The following is a 19,783-nucleotide window of genomic DNA, read 5'->3' as shown; positions in this document are numbered from 1 at the left end:
TGAATTCTCCTAGCGTCACATTTGCTTCTTTAGTGCACAGATGGCCGAATAAAATCTGCTTTGACTGCACCTTCATCTGGCACATGAAGGATCCGAGAGCAGCGGCTTCCTCAGATTGACAAGGAGCCGATTTTGACTGACTGGTCTCATCGGCACACCAGACTGTGCCGGCAGAGAATGAAGCCCACTGGGAGGAAACATCAGGGAAGGCAAGGAAGCCGTGACGCTGTCCAGCCCGAGGCGACAGCTGTCCCTTTATATGCGAGAGGCAGGGGACAGGCTTCAGCAAAGGGGAGCCGCAGAGCAGCAAAATGATCTTGATGACTAGTGACACTGCCCTGCAATTAGATTTTCAAAGACAAGGAAAAAGATTATAAAGCTCTTCAGTGCCTTTCACATAGAACTGCCCCTGCTTGGGACATTTTAGTGCCCGTTCTTCCTGCAACGTCATCAAAAACAGGTTCGTTGTATCTGCAGGATACTGAAAAGAGTTAATGGCCGGAGCAGGAGCTCTGCTGGCTTCAAAGTTCAAAGGTACATGCGCTCAGACTCAGGCACACAAATTATTCCCTGGGAGTAATCTTCAGTGAGTTGCTAGGAGATGACCGGTTTATGTTTTCCTTTGATTATAGGGCATAACCGCCCCACTGTCAGAATGCCAGAAGTTAAAAAAAAAAAAAAAAAGGCAGTGATTGCTTAAGAATCATTTTTTCCTGTTACTTGCAGTGAAGTGTTGAAACCTGGACTGTTTTGCATGAAGGGAGGAGATTAAGGGAGCCACGAAGATAAATGTAGTAGAATTTTAAGAATTGTTATCTGAGCAGGGCCAGTATTTCTCCACATGCCAATGTGGTTGGCATGTTACCAGTGTTTAATACATATTATTTGTTTAATCAAATGGAATCATAATTTTTAGTAATTTCTTCAAAAATAGTATGATAGTATCATGCATAGATACAGTGGGTGGCTTATGGCTTAAAAGAAGTGCTTACACGTACATGGAGGAGCCTAGCGTGGGTCAAAAGAGATATGGTTCCACGAACTGAGGAGGATAATTAGCTCAATCCTCTGGATTGAAGTAAAATAAAAAGAGAAAAGACTGTAACCCTTCTGGCCCCAAGACTAAGGCTCATTTCATTACGCCATACCGTCTTCTGTACATACTGTATATGTACAGCTATATATGCTGTGAGCTACAGAATTCTTTCTCTATGAGATCTAACATGTTGTAGTGATTGAAACTGACAACTTGGGTGTAAACAATAACTCTTACAACTTATTAGCTGCGGGACTTGGGGTGAATTACTTACATGCTCTGTGCCTCAGTTTCCACAACTATAAAATGGGGGAAATGAGAGTTCATACCTCACAGGATTAGTGTGAGGATGGAATGAAATAATATGTGTAATATACTTAGAAAATAATATGCTTAGGAAAGTCCCTGGCACTAAAAATGATTAAGGGACTATAAGCTATCGTTTTCACTATGATTATGAACATTATTTTATTGCACGCAGAATATAGCTCATTACCACCCAAGAGTTAGAGGATCAGGTATATGAAACTTCAAAAGGTTGGAAAGCCACACGTTTAGTTAAAAAGAGCAGGCTTGCCAAAGTAGGAAAAGCTCAAGGAAGCCAAGAGAAAGCTGAGGTTTTCTTAAATCTCCTGTCTTGGTAGCTGTTGACTATCACCTTACTCTCAGAGATGGTTACAAATTTGGTATATACGTGCTCCAGGCTACCTAAGGTTAGCTACATATTAATCAGATTCTGTGCACAAGGACATCTATGTTTATTCCACTTAAAAGTCACGTGGTCCCGAGTGTTAAGCAACAGACAGTGCACTTTTCTGGGATTTGGGAGAACCTGGGATCCAGGTTCTATTTGCTAACTGGGTGGGATCTTTCTACCTTTGTGGACTTCCGTGTGTCCTCATTTGCAAATGAGAGAGTTGGACTTCTAGACGATGTTTCCTTGATCTCCACAATTCGTAATTTTCTGATTCCTCTTTGGAAGAGCAGTCCTGTGCTACAATTTCCTTTGCAGGTTAGTTCTACGCAAACCTGCCCATGTGGAAACGCAGAGTTTGAAAACAGGAACCGTTAGATGATTTATTTTTGCTCTACAGATGAGTCATACTCTCTACAAATGTATTATCAAATTCCATTAAATAGCGAGTTTGCCCAGTGACTCTAAAAGAGAATCTGGTTTTCCAAAAATCAGCTTGTCTGTTGTCTATTGCATAAATAAAGGTGTGCCATAGAGTTCTTAAATGGTGCATTTTAAAAACTACTCTGGCAAATCATTTTCTTAGAGAGAGGTGACAAAAAAAAAAAAAAAGGGAGGAAGGAAGAAAGGAAGGAAGGAAGGAAAGAAGAGAGGGAGGAAGGAAGGAAGAAAAGGAAAATTCAGTCTTTTCTGATTTGGAGAAGCAGCAGGTGCAAGTCACAGCTCTGGTACTAAATCGAGAAAGCTCCTTAGAGAATGACGTATACAGACTTGCCTGCAGTATTTTTATAAAGGCTCTCAAACCAGCACGAACCACACACCGTAATTAATTATTAAATGTGATCCAGGCTGGGCAGTCTATGCTAACACAATTCAGATACGTTTTTCCCTCCAGCATTTGGTTATCAGTTATGTGATGTATAGAGTAACAGTTATAAGGATCAGTTTCTGCAACTCCATCCCTCAACCTACTTTTATTGTAAATAAACCAGACAAGGGGGGAAAAAAAGGCAAAGGGAGAAAGTGCCATGTTTCAAGAACATTTGTCTTGATATTTTAGTGACAAGCTTAATCTAATTAATTGTATTTGGCTCTGACTAGCTTAGCATAAGGTGTTAGCTTTCAGCTGCAAGAGGGTAGCACTTGACGAAGTGAGAAATCCTCCTTTGATCGTTGAAATCATCCAGGATGCATTTCTCATCTGTTTTTGAAAATGAAAGCTCTCGTAATATGTGACAAAAAAAGAAAAAGATCACTTTTCTCATCCATAATAATGGAGTTCGGTAGGAGACTGTAGCATGGTTACCACCCATGGCAGAGACACCTAGCTGCCCTCTCATGCCCAATCTCTCCAAGACTACGTTTCTCAGTTTTCCTTCCTTTGTGATTAAAGTTTGGCTGGTGAGTGTGAAAAGAATTATGTGTGCACCCGCCAAGGGGCCAGGTTCTTACAGGGAAGGGGGTGCCTTCTGCTTCCCCTTTGTTTCCTCTCTGCTGGCTGGAATGCAGACCTGGAGCAGCCATCTTGACCATAAAAGGGAAGCCGTATGTTGAGTGTGGAGGAAAGAGACCGGGCCCCTGGTAATTACGGCAATACCAATCTGCGCTTTCATACGAGTGGGCAACGAACATCTCCCTTATTTAAGCCTCTGTTATTTTGGATCTTTAACAGCACTGAGCTTTTATCCCAATGAGTGGACTACCATGGTTGGAATCCAGCAAATCATAATTTCTCATTCAATTTATATTCATGCATAGTTATAAGGAGAACGTCTCCAATTTTATAGTAAATTTTATTTTCCTTCTAATTGTCACAGATTGAGTGAAATGTTGGCTAGCAAATATATTCCTGGTGGCACTATAACCCCTGCATCTGTTTCAAAGATCTTATTTCCTTCCTTCCTTCTTACCTTCCTTCCGTTTTTCCTTCCACTCCTCCTTGAATGTCTTATCATCTCCATTGGACTATAGATTCCTTCAGGTCAAGACCTACATTCCATGTTCCAATGTTTACTATCCCATGTCTAAACACAATGTTTTGTACATAAAAAGTTCGGAGTGAGCCTTTGTTTGAAGAAATACTCCAAAGACATGCACAGAGCTGTATTAATTTTTAACATTACTATGCATTAATTGAATTCCTGAAATGAACAATTTGAAAACAAGTGCCTAAATTAAATATAAAATTTAATTTCTAAGTTTCCAGACAGATATTATTAATCACTAGTGATAACACATTTAAAGAAGAAGTTCAGTGGAGTTTGGAGTGATTCAATACCTCAAGAAACAGCCCTAGGCACAACAAATGGTAGCATGATATATTAAATAAGATGGAATTCTTAAATCCATAAAGCCTTTAAGTATAAAGCACTTCAAGCCCATTATTTATTCCCTTATTGATCATTTCCAGTAAAAATTAAAGATTAAGAGGGCCAAGAACCATAAAAGGCAAAATATCCATGGAATGTCTTAAGGGAAACAAAATGATTTATTCTGAGGTTTAGAAAATAAGTTTTAAAAATGCCTTAAATTCCTTATTTTTTCCTGAATTCTTCCTTTTTCCTGAGTTGATATTATAACAGTAGATTCTGATTATTCACATATAATGTAAACATTCTTTACAAATGAGAAGATTGCTACAACCAAATAATGAATCAAGTTGTATTTTACCTTGTGTGTACTGCATTGTGTATAGAGTGTATTCTGTCTTTGCAATGCAGGAACAGGGACAAAGTTAAGGTTTCTAGACATTTGGAAAATTTTTTCAGAAACATTTCTCAGCCAAGAAAGGCATTACCTTTGCAGTGGGGATGATTCTAGAGTTCCTGGTCTATCTCCCTCATGGGGTTGGTCAGAGGCTAAAGTGAGACAATCTAGGACAATGTACACACTGTGAACAAAAAATCAGCTACAATGAAAACTAACTTACTAATTCCTTCTCCTCCCTCCAGCCCCACCCTGCACTCTTTCAAGTACCATAGAAATGTTTGATCTATAATCTATCTGTAGACAAAAATCACCACGGTAATTGAATTGGTGCCCTAACTTTCTCAAAGAATAACAACAGGTAGCGGCTCTTTGAAGCTTGTGTAAGCAAACTTTCTGGAGCAACCAGTGAAAGTCCTGCCCTCGTTCCTGTTTTGTCACTTTTAATTGGAATTTTGATCCAGATGTGAAATGCAAACGAGGTTGAGAACCAAACAATTATGGAGAAAGAATTTTGGGGGTATAACCAGAAGATGAACCCGAGGCCACAGTTTCAAATAAACCAAGTATTTTACCGTAAAGTAGAAGAAAAAAATACCCAGATCTTTCTGGAGAGAAAAATGGTTTCTGTATTGACATGCACTGAAAAAAATGAGGAAAACAAGAACTTTTTTAGGAGACTAAACCAATCACCTGAGGAAAAGCCCCGTTCCAGAGAACTGAGGTCTTCCTCTTAGAAATTATAGACTTTTATTCCTATGTTGCTCAACTTCCAAATAATTTAAAGAAAACTATCGTGCGAGATTATAATTTTTCTCCAGAACAGCTTTCTTAATGGTAGTAGAATGTAGTAAGGGAGAAAAACGAGAAGTTGTTTGGATTTTAGCCAAAACAATAATTAAAGTCCCACGTAATTATATAAATGGGCACCGTTGATACCTGTCAAAAGGTCATGAGTTCTGTAACAGCTGTTAGAACAAATCGTACTTCAGAATAATCTGCAAAAGATAAATAGAAAGGAGATCATGTTTTGTCACTGGCCCTAGACAGGGTGATGAAACAGCTATGACCATGTTGTCAGGGAAGAATGTGTTACTTTTTGAGTTTTGTTTTTTTTAAATGAAAGTATAATGAGATAGGAGAGTTCCTAATTCTTTGGATCTCAAAGTGCTTCTTCAATCCTAATCAGCTATGAACAATTAGATTTATTTTAAATTATTATTATTAACATGGTTATTTAATTAGAAAGTGGTATTATTTGGAAAAGTGTTTCTGGAACTTATTCTAATTGAGTTTAGCATGACACAGCTATGTTGCCTTTCTGGATATCTTTAGAGGTGTGGAAATCCTGAATATCACTTCAGCCTTGGCAGAATTGTGCTCTACAATTAGTCTGTTTGTGGCATGTGACTGGTGATAAAAAATAATCAGGCATGGATCATAAGTTATTCTGGGACAGAATTTTGAGAAAGCTGTTGAAAGAGTAGGACTTGAAAGAGAGCAGAGAGGTCCTTTCCCTTCATCCCTGTGCTGGGCCTAAGAACTTCATCTCCTTTTCCCTTTAACTAATGGCTGAAGCATTGAGAATACTTGATATTAAGTGTCTACTCACCAGAAACACCTGAGCTTTTCTTAACCCTCCTTTACTGTTACCCAAAACTCTACCCAAAATGGGCACCCGAAGTGCCAGAAAAATAGCCAGTTTTGTAAGACTCAGTATAATTTTATTTTGTGTAATAGCTGAAGTGGGCCAGAGCTGAATTTCACATCATCATGGAGGGAAGAAGGAAAATATCTGAGAAATTAATCAATCCCAGAGCCACTTAAAGGTATATTGTATTTTGGGCACAACTTTGGCCATAAAGGTAAGCACCTGAAATAACACAGATGCCTTCTTGCTGGAGAGTAGCAGGAACTTCACTGAAAACACAAAGAAAAGGATTCTTTTGCTCTATCTCCCTTAAGAACTTTGAAAACAATCTTATGTTTTTGGAGAATAAGATCAATTTAGTTTGAATTACAGATCACATAGAACAGGGTATGTTCTAATAATCTTAAATCTAGGTAGTAGATGTTAACAGAGCAATCTGTTTCTATGAGGATGGTGAGAAAATAATTATGAAGCTTTACAGGAAGCCAGGAGGAAAAAAAAGATCCAATGCACCAGTATAAGTGTGTTCGAATACCTAGAAGCAGCAGAGATGCTGATTTGCCTTAAGAACTACCAAGTCATATTCCATTAATTTCCTTAGAATAATTTCCAGTGTTTGTTAAGGCATACAGAATCTGGAGGCTCGAGGTGGGAACTGTGTCTTATTCACACTGGAAATTTTATAGCTTTGGGGAGTTTTGTAATGCTTCCTTTTTAAGCATGCATCTTTCTAGTTCAGTGATCTCTGTAGAGCTGAGGAAGAAACAGTAGAGTTCATAGTCACAGAGCAGGACGTTAACCTTGCTTCTGTGATGTAAAGGTCCTGGGTTCATAAGGAGCGAGGAGAAAGTGGCAGTATATTAATCCATAGACTAGAGGTGCACTGCGGCCTCATATTTTTAATCACTTTACTTACTTTAAACTTTTCTTGGTGTGCCATGTACACAAAGGGTAGATACCCAGGAAATAACAATTTTTAGTGTTTTTAGCATTTCTGTGTTAGCAAATTACTTGAATACTCCAGGTCATTTCACTCCTCTATTCTGAAGGCCAATTTCTTTACAGTTGGACAGCAGGAAGCTGTTTCAAGGGTATAAATTACCTTTCATTGTTTCAACTTCCAAGTAAAGTTAACAATCCAAGAAGCTTAGTTTTAAAAAAATCTTGGGAGAAAAAAAAAAGATCTTGGGCTTCTTGACTTACATATAGCATCTTTGGCTTTTTTTCAGGATGCTTGGGTGTTTTAAGAAAAAAAAAAAAGACACCATAACTTTAGATCTTAAGTTGTGCTGGGACCACTTTGGTGTGTTTTTATTGATTACTTGGGAGTATTTTTATGCACAGAGAGTGAAAGAAGACAAAGGAATGAGCAGCTAGTTAATGGTCTTCATAGCTACCAGAAGGAGCTCGTTATCCTTCAACAGCAAATATTTTCTGGAGTGCTGTGGTATTTGCAGAACTGACCTAACAGTTTCCTAATGCAACATCCAATGATCAGATCCATACTTTGTCTCTGAGATCTCAGGTAGAGGTACCTAACCTAACTCTCCTACTTCTCCTCACCATCATTTACACTGTTGCCAGAGGGCTCTTCCTAAAACCTAGCCCAATTATGTCACTCCTTCCAAAACTTCTCAGGGCTCTCTGTTGTCCAAGGTCAACTCCTAACAATTTAGTGTGACTGTAAGGCCATCCCCTGATCTGACGCCATCCTTCTTTTCCAATCTCATCTTCCACCATGCCCCTCATTTCAGCCATGTCTACCTGCTCTTCCTCAAACCCACCATGGATGGTCATGCTGTTTTCCCAATCTGGGTATAGAATTTCCTTAACCTTTGGTTTCCCTAACTCCCACCCATTCTTAAAGGCTTCCCTTTCCCTAATTAATTACTCTTTCTTTCTGTGCTTTTTAAAATGTTTTTAATCTGTTCAAATCCTGTAACATACAATTTATTTTCCCCCAGGCAAAAATAGTCTCTGAAATCATGCGCGTATTCCTCATAACCTCAAACACAGAAAGAGACTCTAAAACTGGCTTGTTCATATGCCTGATGCATTGACTGTCATTATTCTTTCTATGTTCTCAAAACACTCTCCTTTGGCAATACTAGAATACTTATCTATTTCATGTCTGTCTGTTTCTCTCACTGTGATACATGTGAGATTAAGGCTAATTTCTTTTTCACTGTTTATCTCGCATTCCATCTAGTTCAGCACCTTGCACACCTTACGTGCTTAGTACATTTTTTTAAAAAGTGAGTCACATATAACATTGTGTTGCCAGTTTATATTTTAATGGAGAGCCTTTTTTTAAAAGCAATTGCAGTAAATCTTTGACTAGTTCCATAAAAAGATTTAGACATCTATTTTCGAGCATTTCTCCTGTTAATATTTACAATGAACTTCAGCCTTCTGTGGGTCAATAGCTATCAACCGTCACAGCCTGCTCTCATCCAGTAGTTACAAAAGGGTGGGAATTATCCTGCAAAAAGCACCATGCTGCAGAGATTCTAGTTTGGGATTATTACCACTGGTGCTGACTATTCTAGCTAATTATTTGTGTTCAAAAGAGAATCTTCATTTGATAAAGTTTCTAAATGTGGGTTTCTGACACCTACCACATAGAATTCTATTCCAGAGGATGAAACAAAATGTGACATCCTAATACAGTTTCTAGAAGAGCTTCTTTCAGGGAGTTACTTAATCTCTCCAAGTCTCAATGTCCTCACCTATAAACTTGTGAATTACAGCTTTATAGTAAGAGTCCCAAAAGGTAAATTAATAGAAATTCTGACTCTGTGCCTGGGTATAGCATTGATCATTAAATATTACCTATTGTTGTATTTATCACTTTTTTGCTATTGTTCATAGAGTTCTTGTAACTACTACTATTAATTTCAGGGTCATCATCTCTGTCATTTTAATTCCATTTTATCAAACAAATTATCATATTAATCTTTTGATTGGTTTGCCTATCTCTAGTCTTCCCTCTCATGTCTCTCAATCCCTCTTTCCATCTCTCTCTCTTCCTTGATTTGATGGTGCAACTGTTGCAAGGTTAATCTTTTGAAAAGGACCAGTGACTTCACATTATCTATTTATACATTCCAAATCAAGTCCAGCACAATATGTTCCCATCATAATTTTCAAGATGTTATATTCCATTTCCCTTCTCATATTCTGTTCTTTAGCCAAACTGGACTTTTGGCTGCTCATTTTTATGCACATTTTATGTTTCAGCCTTCGAGTTAAATAGGCACATTTTAACTGGGCGCCTACCATGTTTCTGACATAGTTCTGGGTCTCAGGGGTGCCCAGATCATCAAAACCAGTCCCTGTCTCCCAGGAACGCATGACTGGTGTGGTGAGGCAGATATGATTTTGAGTCACATCTTTTATATGTTTCCTCCATTGGGATTACTCCTAATCACTCTTAAAATCACACGCATTCTTGGAGGTCCACGTCAAAGTTGCCTGCTGTATATATAACATAAATTGCCTGCTTTCATTTAAGTGAATATAATTCCTTGTCTTCACCACTTTATCTTGTCTTACTTTCTGTTATTTGTGTTTATGTTTTCTTGAGGGCAAGGACCATGCTTTATTCACTTTCGTGTTCTTCATTGTGCCTTATACATAGTAGACTTTCAGTTAATACTGGTTGAATATCAAAGGAACGTATTAGTAGAATTTTATTTTAAATAGAAAAAAACCCAGAGTTTTCATGGATCATTTTTAAAAGATCTATCCCCTAAGATACTTAATCTAACAAAGCTTACTTGATAGGAACTCTGTGCTACTTAAGCTAAACAGATGATAGTTTTGGAAACCACGTTAGAGACTTAAGTATGGAGAGATATATATACACATATAACTTGACTTAGGTTGAGTGAATAAGGAGATTGATTGCCTATTTTCTTGATGTTCTTTTCTTGTCTGTTTGTCCTATAAGCATATATATATTAATATATTAGAAAATCATAGAAACAGATGCAAGACAAATATTATAGAAAGACACAAACATAAAGATAAATATAGTATGGGAGCCTGGAGATTGACCAGGAATTTCAGAAATAGAAGTAGTAAAAATGTGTCTGGGAGGAGGGTCTGTTTTTAGCACATTTGGACACACATCTTTAAATATGAGACACATTTCTGGAAAGAACGTAGGGTCCTGTGAGTGAAGTATTGGGTTGCCTTGTTTTATATTTACTTGAGGCTATTCTAGAGAAACAACAAAAGTGTGAAGGGAAAGCAAAACCAAATGAGTTTGGTTTTTTGAGATATTAAATGTGCTTCTAATCAGATCTGGATCCCTGAACAGATGCTGCCACAAAAGCAGCAGCATCTGGAAGCCTGCACACTTGTTCCCCCCTTCATACTCCTCGGCGTTGTTTCCATGGTTACTAAATGAGTCACTCACTTCAGTCAACACTGATGTGATATAAACAGCTTCATCCAAGCAAATTCTCTTCCCCTCTGGAAAGTCGACAGATTATTAAGGAATGTCCTCAGTTTGCATCAATGGTGCTATTACTTCGGTGCTCCCGATTACACAATTACGGCTAGCTAAATAGGTGTGTCGGAGTCAACATATTGTGTTAATGGCTTACTATCAAAGTAACAATACTCACATACAAGAGGAAGTTAGGAGGATTTTAATAAATTCAGTAATTGGCTTTTATTATACTCTTGGCATTTAAATGAGTCAATTTTATTTGTTTATTTCAATACTTTTGATATTTTTCAAAGTTAGTGAAAAATTAATGATTTTTGTTACCAGATTACCAAATTAAGCCTTTTATGAGATCATACCTACATTAAGAAAGAAATGCCTGAAGAGATTCATTTCATTTCAATAAGCTTCTTTAACCAAATGTGTTCATTAGGACACAAGCCTTATTTATCAAGGTTATTAAACCATTATGCAACAATAAAACTTGATTTCCGATTAATGTCCCATGATTAGGCATATTTTATTTTGATAAAACCAGGTTTGCTATACATTTTAAGATAAAGTAAGAGGAATAGCTTGTTCAGGAAAAATAATTAAACCCAAATAAAATCACCTCAATCACTGTTTTGAATTACTGATTAATGTTTGCCCCTGAATCTGCTCCAGACAGGTTTTATGCTTTCTTTGATGACTAACTCTCACAGAAATATGATTTACTTTTAAGATTAAACACACCCTGGTGGTACAATCCTTGACAAGGGGTCTGATGTTAAAAAAACACTTGAAATATACATGGTCAATGCCTTAAAATTAATCTGAGTTTTAGTAAACCTATGGAGAATAACTTTTGTGGACATTTTTAGAAAGTTCAAAAAATGATTTTTATTCCAAAAACAAAGTGTTTGTATTTTGGGTCTGTGGGTTTATCCAACCTTCCCAAGAATAGGACTCAGATAAGGTTCTGTCTTCCATTATGGGGACCAGAAGATCTACCATAGTGCCAGTGCCTGCGTTCCCTAAAAAAGCCCATTGCATGGTATATGGAAAAATGTGGCCATGAATTGATGATTGCCTGGCTCTATCATCTGTCACCTAGGCAAACGTTTTCACCTGCTGTGGACCCTTGGCTTGCCAAATAAAACTGTATTTGTGGATGGGGATCACTTGAAAATATTTTGCTAAGGTTCTGTCTTTGCCATTCTGTCTAATTCTGGTCATCGGGATGAATCTTGTGTTCTAGGTAAATACTGGTGATATTTCTTTTAGTGTAAGCATTCTTGTCTCTTCCATGGTGGTTGATAAGACTTTTCGGTGAAGCAGCAAAACTATAGGGCTTTATTTCTAAATCTGGTTAACCAAATGAATCCTGCCTTCATCTCGTCATCACAGAATGATGCACAATAGCACTAGTTATTTTCATTCCAAGTTCTAAGGTTAATCATGGTGATTCTCAAATCAGGAAGAAAATATATTAAGATACAGTGCTACTTACTGGTCTCCTGTGAGACTACACAAGTCTCTCTATTAAATAGCACTATTAGTGTTGGGTTCAGTGCCTTGGAGATGGGCAGACAGATGCAAATCCCTGGCCGCTCGGGAAGGAGGCAGAGGGGATGGCTGTGTTCCCGGCCACATTCCCCCGCATTCACACCATGCTGGTCACACGTTAGGAGCCAAATGCATGTTTTCTGAGGGACTAAGTGGGACAGTAGATGAAGTCAGCCCTCCAGTCTCTCCTTCCTCAGCTGCGGAATAGAATGATGATATCTATTTACCACTGACTGTGTGAGAATTAGATAATATATGTAAAGTGTTGAGCGTAGGGTACAGCATACGATAAGAATTCTGTGACTGGGAGTTGCTTATCTTGTACATCAAGGCCTTATCTCCGATTCATAGAAACTGCTTCTTTGTTTCCTATTCTCCTTTATTTTCTTATGTGGTAAAGTATAAGTTCTACCAGTATTAAACAAGTATACTCAGAATAAAGCTGCTAACACTTTAAAGTCTGTATACTTGAAAAACAAAAGGACTCCAGATGTTTCATTGACTTTCTACCCAGCTCTCTCCTAGCCAGCCAAGCAAATCTCTGCTCTTTCAGAGGACTGTCCTCTAAGGGGCTAGAGACAGGATTTCCTTCTGCATTTTCTCTGTCCTTCCAGTTTCTGAATAAGTAAAGAGCAGAGCTAGATGCTTAGTGCTTCCTCTGTGCCTTGTCCTTATGTTAAACTGATTCGGGGAGAACACCCCTCACCCTCAGGTCAAATGATGGCCGCAGTTCTGTAGGCAAGTGGATCACAAATACACAGGGTCAGTTAATTCTAGAGAATCATCCGATCTAACGTTTGCCCAGATCGCTAGTTTCCAGCCTGTGAAATACAAGGAATAACGCATATCTTCAGTTTCCTGGGAAGACACTTTATTACTCTTTCTCTTTTTCTTCTTACTTAGTCTAATGACTCATATTCCAGGTGGTTCTGCCCAGTTTTAGAATTATCATGATCTACTTTGTAGGAAAAAAAAAACCCCATAACATTTCATGTACGGTATAACTTAACGTAGTTTTTTTGAGGGAATGAGCAAAATCCAACACTCAATGCAGAATTTCTGGCTCCTTTAGCATTAAGAGATAGAAAATTTTTAGTATTTATCATTGGGTTGTATTGTAATTTACTTATTTAGTGTAAACTCCCTGTGCAGCTAATTAATTTACATTTTCAAAGAATACTTAATGAATGGGAACAATATTCTCAAAACAATGAAGTAAAATAAGTAAAATTGAAGATGCAAATCAATGCAGTGTAATTCCAATTTTGTTTTTTAAAAAGGTTACTATGAGATTTTTTTAAGAGCAGGAGAAAAATATCTCCAAATGTTCATTTCATCATCTCTCGGGTGGGTTGAATTTTTGTAAAAGTCATCTTTTTCTTTTTTGTGAAGCATGCCTTCTTCCACTCAGGGGGACACTGTCAGGACAGCCAAGAAACTTTAAGAAGTCATGCTTTAGCTCTTATGAATCTCCACAAATAAAGGCAATGTATGCATGTGATGAATTGTAATAGAATACTGATGACTCAGCATTTCTGACGAGCAGTCCTTGAGCAAGTCCCTTTTAAGTTCCTCCAAGAAAGGACAGTCAGAGATTCCTCATGTGAACTGCTGCAACCCAGCTTGCAGTAGGCGGTTTGCAGCTAGAACCCAGGAATAATAGCTCAGCTCAGGACCCTGCCCCAGAAGTCACAGGCTTGAGGAGGTCCAGGCTTTAAATGCTGTCCCACCTTTGGAGCCGGGCTTCCGGGCACCTGCCTGCCTGCTGGAACAGGTGAGCAAATATCAACCACCTTGAAACCTGGAAGGGGCTTTATCCTGACTTAGCTGCACATCAGTGTTCTACCCAAATTCCATTGTTACTGATAAAATGTCATGCTGATATATATTTTTTTAATTGATGTTATCTGCTTACTGGATATTTTTCCTATGAAAACCACTAAACAGGTCATTCCCTTCTATTAGGGAACAAATGACTCATGCCACTCACTATTTTGTATCTTTTTCTCATGGTCAAGTATCCATATTCTTTAACTGGCTGTTTTAAAAAACCAAGTCCCATTGGTTAATTTAAATCCTTCCTTCACCTAGGATATGTAAAACTTACTTTGATACACAGTGGCATCTGGACAGATTCGAATACAGAGGCTCCAGTACTGCCCACCTAATATGGGAGGAGCTGGAACTCAGAACAGAACTTTCCTCCAAATGGAAAACAGCTCAGATGGTTAATGCAAATGAGGAATTTCAATTGTCTTTGAACATAGCATAATGCAAAATTACCGTCTCACAAATCACTTTCGCTTGTACCTATGTATGAAAAATTTATAAAATGTCTTGCGTTGTCATACCTAACTAAGCCTCTTGGTATTTCCTTTTTCAGCAGGATTCTCTTTGTCTTTTTTTTTTTTTTCTTAATTAATTAATTTATTTTTGGCTGCGTTGGGTCTTTGTTGCTGCACACAGGCTTTCTCTAGTTGTGGCGAGCGGGGGCTACTCCTCGTTGTGGTGCGTGGGCTTCTCATTGTGGTGGCTTCTCTTGTTGTGGAGCACGGGCTCTAGGCTCACGGGCTTCAGTAGTTGTGGCACGTGGGCTCAGTAGTTGTGGCTTACGGGCTCTAGAGCACAGCCTCAGTAGTTGTGGCATGCAGGCTTTGTTGCCCCGTGGCATGTGGGATCTTCCCAGACCAGGGATCGAACCCATGTCCCCTGCATTGGTAGGCAGATTCTTAACCACTGCGCCACCAGGGAAGTCCCATTCTCTTTGTCTTTACACAAAGTCTGATGCAATGACTAAGCACTGACTTTTAGAAAGTGGAATTTCTCTCTCTCTCATTCCGCCTCTGTTGCTGTCTCTTTCTGGGTGTACTCTCAAATCCGTGTGCAGATGGAGGACTAAAAGTGTCACACAGATCGTTACTGTAGATCATGAGTAATAAATTCCACAGTGTGATATCTGTGCCCTGATATCGGACCTGCTTTCTTGAAAAATATGCACATTTAAAACCCGATTTACAGTTGAGGAAGTCAAAATTTTCCTTTTAAAAGTAATATAGGAGTAGAAAATGGAAAGTTCAGTGGAGATTGGTGATCTTATAAATTGCCTGCATAGGAATAAGTAACTCCAGGGCTTTCTGCAGCTCTCCAAATTCAGAACAATCACGGGGACCCATGAAGTTTTAGGAAAACTCATTCCCTTGGAAGAAAATCTCAATATTGTGTGTGGATTGGAAGGGCATCTAAGTGTGACAGAAAGAATGTGAAAAAAGAATGATCTATTCCAAGGATGATCATAGTACTTCGGAAAAAGTAAGTTTCGGGCTTGAAGTTCAGAGCAGACCAAAGTGCATGAGTGATAGTGAGGGGTGATTAGTCCTCCGGGCTCTGACCTCACTCAGAAATAGCCTGGACCAGGTGGGTCCGTCCTGCCAGTGAGACATTAGGCCACAGTCCTGCGTGGACCCCGCAGAGCAGGTCAGTTGCAAGGATGTGGGAGGGGGTGAGTGCTGAGTCTGGGAACTGAAGGGTGTGTTTTGAGCTTGTGATACACACTTAGAAGCTGCTTCTTGCTCGGAGACACAGTGCCCAGGAGTGGCGATCGTACTGTGAACTGTGTCTCCAAAACAGTATGTTGAAATCCTACTCCTGGTACCTATGAAAGAGACCTCGTCTGGAAATAGGGTCTTTGCAGGTGTAATCAAGTTAGGATGTGGTCAGAGAGGATTAGTGTGGGCCCTAAATCCAATGGCTGGTATCCTTTTAAGGAGAGAGAGATTTGGAGAGAGACAGACACACAAGAAAAAGGAACACCACCGTATGACAATAAAAGCAGAGATTGGAATGATGCTGCCATCAGCCAAGGGATACCAAGGGTTTCTGGCAACCACCAGAAGCAAGGAAAAGGTCAAGAAGGGTTCTTCCCTAGAGCCTTTAGAGGCAGCACGACCCCACTGACACCTTGATTTTGGACTTCTAGCCTTCAAAACTGCGAGACAAGGTATTTCTTTAGTGTTAGGCCACTCAGTTTGTTGCACTTTGTTATGGCAGCCCTAGGAAACAAATACAGTGCCTAGGATATATCCTTTAGGCATCTCTTCTTTTGCAATTCAAGGCTGCAACAATTTGTCCGAAAGGGGTAAAGGAACTACTTAAGTTCGCCCTTTTCGGGGGGTAGATTTGGGTAGATTCCTCCATGATGAGTTAGATGAACACCATATGGTGGAACCAAATCCAGACAGCATTTGGCCAGGGTGGTGTCAGAAACATAGAGAGAGCCAGCATGCCTGGGCATCAGCAGGTGAAGCAACCTAACTAGCCTGAAGCAGCAGGCAGGGACATCCGGAAGTGGGGCCTTGCTGTCCTATCCACCATTGGAGCCCAGCTGCACCAGGGAAAATTCAACATAAGTAGGTGGCTTGGAGGGCCTTAGAAGTCCTGCCATCAGGGATGCTTGTGGTGATCAGAGCATTCCCTGTGCTCTGTGAAGTGTCAGTGAGCAAGAAACATCCACTCACTATAACAAGTAGGGACCATGTGGGCGTGGCTGTAACTGAGAAGAGCAAGATGGGAGGATTTTTAGGACAAGGATGGGGCCCGGTTATAGATTCCTCACAGTATTCCTAAGACCCCCAGCACAATATTCCACTGTGAAATAAGGCAGAGTCAAGAATTCCAAAACCATCGCTCTGGCCTCCCCGTCTCACTTCCTCTCATTTCCCCACTGGCCTCCTGTAAATCAGTCAGCTTAAATCAAAGGTATCTCTGCAGAATCTCAACAGAATTCTGCTGGGACATGATAGGAATGAATGTCAAGGAGAGGTCAGAGTAGCCTCATATTCTTTGGTGCCCATCATTTTATTTCCTTAACTTCCCTGGGAAATCTTTTTGTTAAAATACATGCACAGATTTCCTCCTGGCCTTGTCAGCCCCAAGCCCAGGCAGCCGCGGTTCCCCGTGAGTACAGCATACCTTCTGAAGAAATGCACCCAGATCAGAATGGTATATGAGTCTGTCCTATTCTGGCTCTAGAAAAGAAACGTTACAGTAAATAGGTGGGTGGGATCGGCCCCACGATCACGAAACAACCAAAATAGCAATGAAATCAAACTCAGGAAAACTTAACTTTATCATTGTATATACACTTTCTCCTTGACCAAGTTTGATACCTTCTTCACAAGAAACAGCTGCAAAAAAGAAACTGTGCAAATACTTGTCGTTAGTTTTAGTTTGTTACATACCACAGTTCGCCACCAGAATTACATAGAATAGGGTAGATTGGGGCTTTTTTACCCAGGGTGGGTCTCAGGTGGGGTGAAGCAGGCAGTGTGACTTTGGAAGCCCTGATTTGTTTTGCTGATTTATTTTCACTTTCCTTGCCCCTTTTGTTTAAAACAAACTTTCTCATACAAAGCTTCATTACCACTGATGAGCGTTTTAATAGAATGGAAGTAGGCAGAATAGCAAAGACTATAGTGTTAGTATATTTTATACCCACCATTCCCATCTCCTCTTTGCTTTTCTAGTCCTTCCCAAATCTATGTGGAGATAGAGGAGGCGGGAGATATAAAGGGTAAGAGTGAGGCAACCCCATTTCGTGCAGGATCCAGTCAGCTCTCTGGAGTGTTCTCCCCCTGCGCCCACTGCGTGCTCTGCTATCTTCCCTCTACCCACAGCCAACTCATCCTGCAAGGAGACCCCATTAGGTACCCCTCCTCAAAGGATCTTTTCTTGATGTTTCACCAGCTGTTGATCCTTTCTTTCTCTACAATTCAAATTTCCGTTGCCCAGACACTTTTCACAAATTGAAAATCACCTCTCGGGGACTGCTCTCTGTACCTTGCTTGAAGGGGTGCAGTAGCTTATCTGACCATTTAAGGCTCTAAGAGATGCTAACAGAAGTTGAGCACTCTCTCCTCTCTCAGGTAAATTCTATTTTAAGCAAGTTATCTGTATTTTTGAAACATAGGATTGACCCTGTGGGCAGGAATTTCAGACCAGCCCAGAAGCGAGGGTCATGGGATGTGGGGAGCTACTTGGGGGCTAGTGAGGACTTGTCAGGGGGCCTCAGATCTTGTCAGGATGCATTGCCTAGTCAACCTGTTTCAAGGGAAGGCCTTGATTTTAGGGTGAGAAGCAATACCTGTTTCTGCAGTTAAATCAATCTTCTCACAGCAATAAGTACTCCCTTTTGACATTCTAGGAGATTTGCTTCAAATGAATCATAGTAAGCTATTTTTTCCCTTCTGGGCAGAATACTATTTGCAGACATCTGCAAATTTGGGAAGAAAGCTTGTTTCCTTAATGGAACCATTCTGACAAGGGAAAAAGGCAAACTGCACGCGTGCACACACACACACACACACACACACACACACACACACACACACATACACATGCACGCAACCCTCTCCCCAAATCTCTCCAAGTCTTCATTCTGTTTAAACTACCTGTTTATAAATAATATCTGATGAAACCTCATTAAAAAATGCATCTGCTTCTATGTTAAACTTCAGTTAAATCACCATTCCTGGACTACATCTTTAAAGTATTTGAGTGTGTGTGTGTGTGTGTGTGTGTGTGTGTGTGTGTAATTTTGTCCCCTTCATCTATCATGGATCAAAATAAATGGTTTACCTGCAGAAAACTAAAGTTCTGTGCACATGCCTCGAAGTTCAGATTATTTAACAGTTGCAATGAACAAATATCTCAGAAAATATTTAGAATTTGATTTTTAATACAATACTAATGTTGCTGAGTTCCCAGCAACACAATTATAGTATCTATCGCAGCCAACACGTGTGTCAAGCTCTTTTCCAAACGTTTATAGTAACTTAGCTAATCCCCCCACACACACACACACACAATGGTAGGGCCATTGACAGGTGCCCAGTTACCCAGGTCCAGGCCGGGGAGGGGTGGGGCTGTGTCTCCCACACAGGCAGGGCTCAGATGTACTCTGCTACGGCTGCATTAAAACTGCCCCATCATAACGGTCCCAAAGGGTTTGCTCATCATGGCTTCTTGAGAGCTTGGATACTGAGTCAATCAAGAGCCATCTCAATAAACTTTGTAGTTGTGTCAGCCTCACCAATCACTAACCTTCATGCAGCAGCTGTAGTGCAAGTCTGGGTTTGTATGAAACTAAAAGGAAAAGTATGCTTTGCATCTAAGGCAAACAAGTAGCATACTGGTGTTGTCATTCAAAAGTGAACACTCGCAGAATATACTACCTCAAGATATGCTGCTTTGGTATATTCATTATTTTGAGCTGTAGACACTTGAAAAACAGCAAATGCAGGGAGAGGCTTTCTCTGAACTCCCTTATCTGTCTAAAGACAGATCCTCTGAAAGGAACTCAATGGTCACAGATCCCCTCTGATAGTTTCATCAACCAGGAAACAGGGACTCTTCTCACGGGAGAGGAGACTAGAAGTCAACACCACACCCAGACACATGTTGTCACAAACTATCACACCTCCTGTCTATTCTTCTAAGGGTCCATTCATCATCCTAAATATCATTTACCCTCCCCTCAGAGGCCCACATCCTCCCTCCCCTTTCCCTGTGAAGATGGCATTTAAGCCTGAATTCTAAGCCACCTTGGAGAGTTTCTCATCTTTCCCTGTGTATCTCCCACATGTATGAGGTATACATGTTAATAAACTTCCATTTGTTTTTCTCTTGTTTATCTGT

The 19,783-nt window shown here is 39.8% G+C and overlaps 1 protein-coding gene across 9 annotated transcripts in view; it reads right to left on the bottom strand.

The window, feature by feature from the left end:
• SORBS2 (sorbin and SH3 domain containing 2) overlaps positions 1–19,783 on the bottom strand; it is a 230,452-nt gene that overhangs the window by 143,115 nt on the left and 67,554 nt on the right. The window contains exon 3 of one of the 9 annotated variants that reach the window (XM_082375164.1): positions 17,060–17,115. The exons of the other annotated variants lie outside the window; for them this stretch is intronic. The gene's annotated coding sequence lies outside the window, so the exon portion shown is untranslated. The remainder of the gene's footprint in view (positions 1–17,059; positions 17,116–19,783) is intronic. 9 annotated transcript variants of the gene reach the window in all.

Source organism: Balaenoptera borealis (assembly GCF_965194805.1).
Source record: "Balaenoptera borealis genome assembly, chromosome: 21".
Lineage (NCBI taxonomy): Eukaryota > Metazoa > Chordata > Mammalia > Artiodactyla > Balaenopteridae > Balaenoptera > Balaenoptera borealis.
The sequence above is the reverse complement of the archived record's forward strand: the minus strand, read 5'-3'. Positions and strand labels throughout refer to the sequence as shown.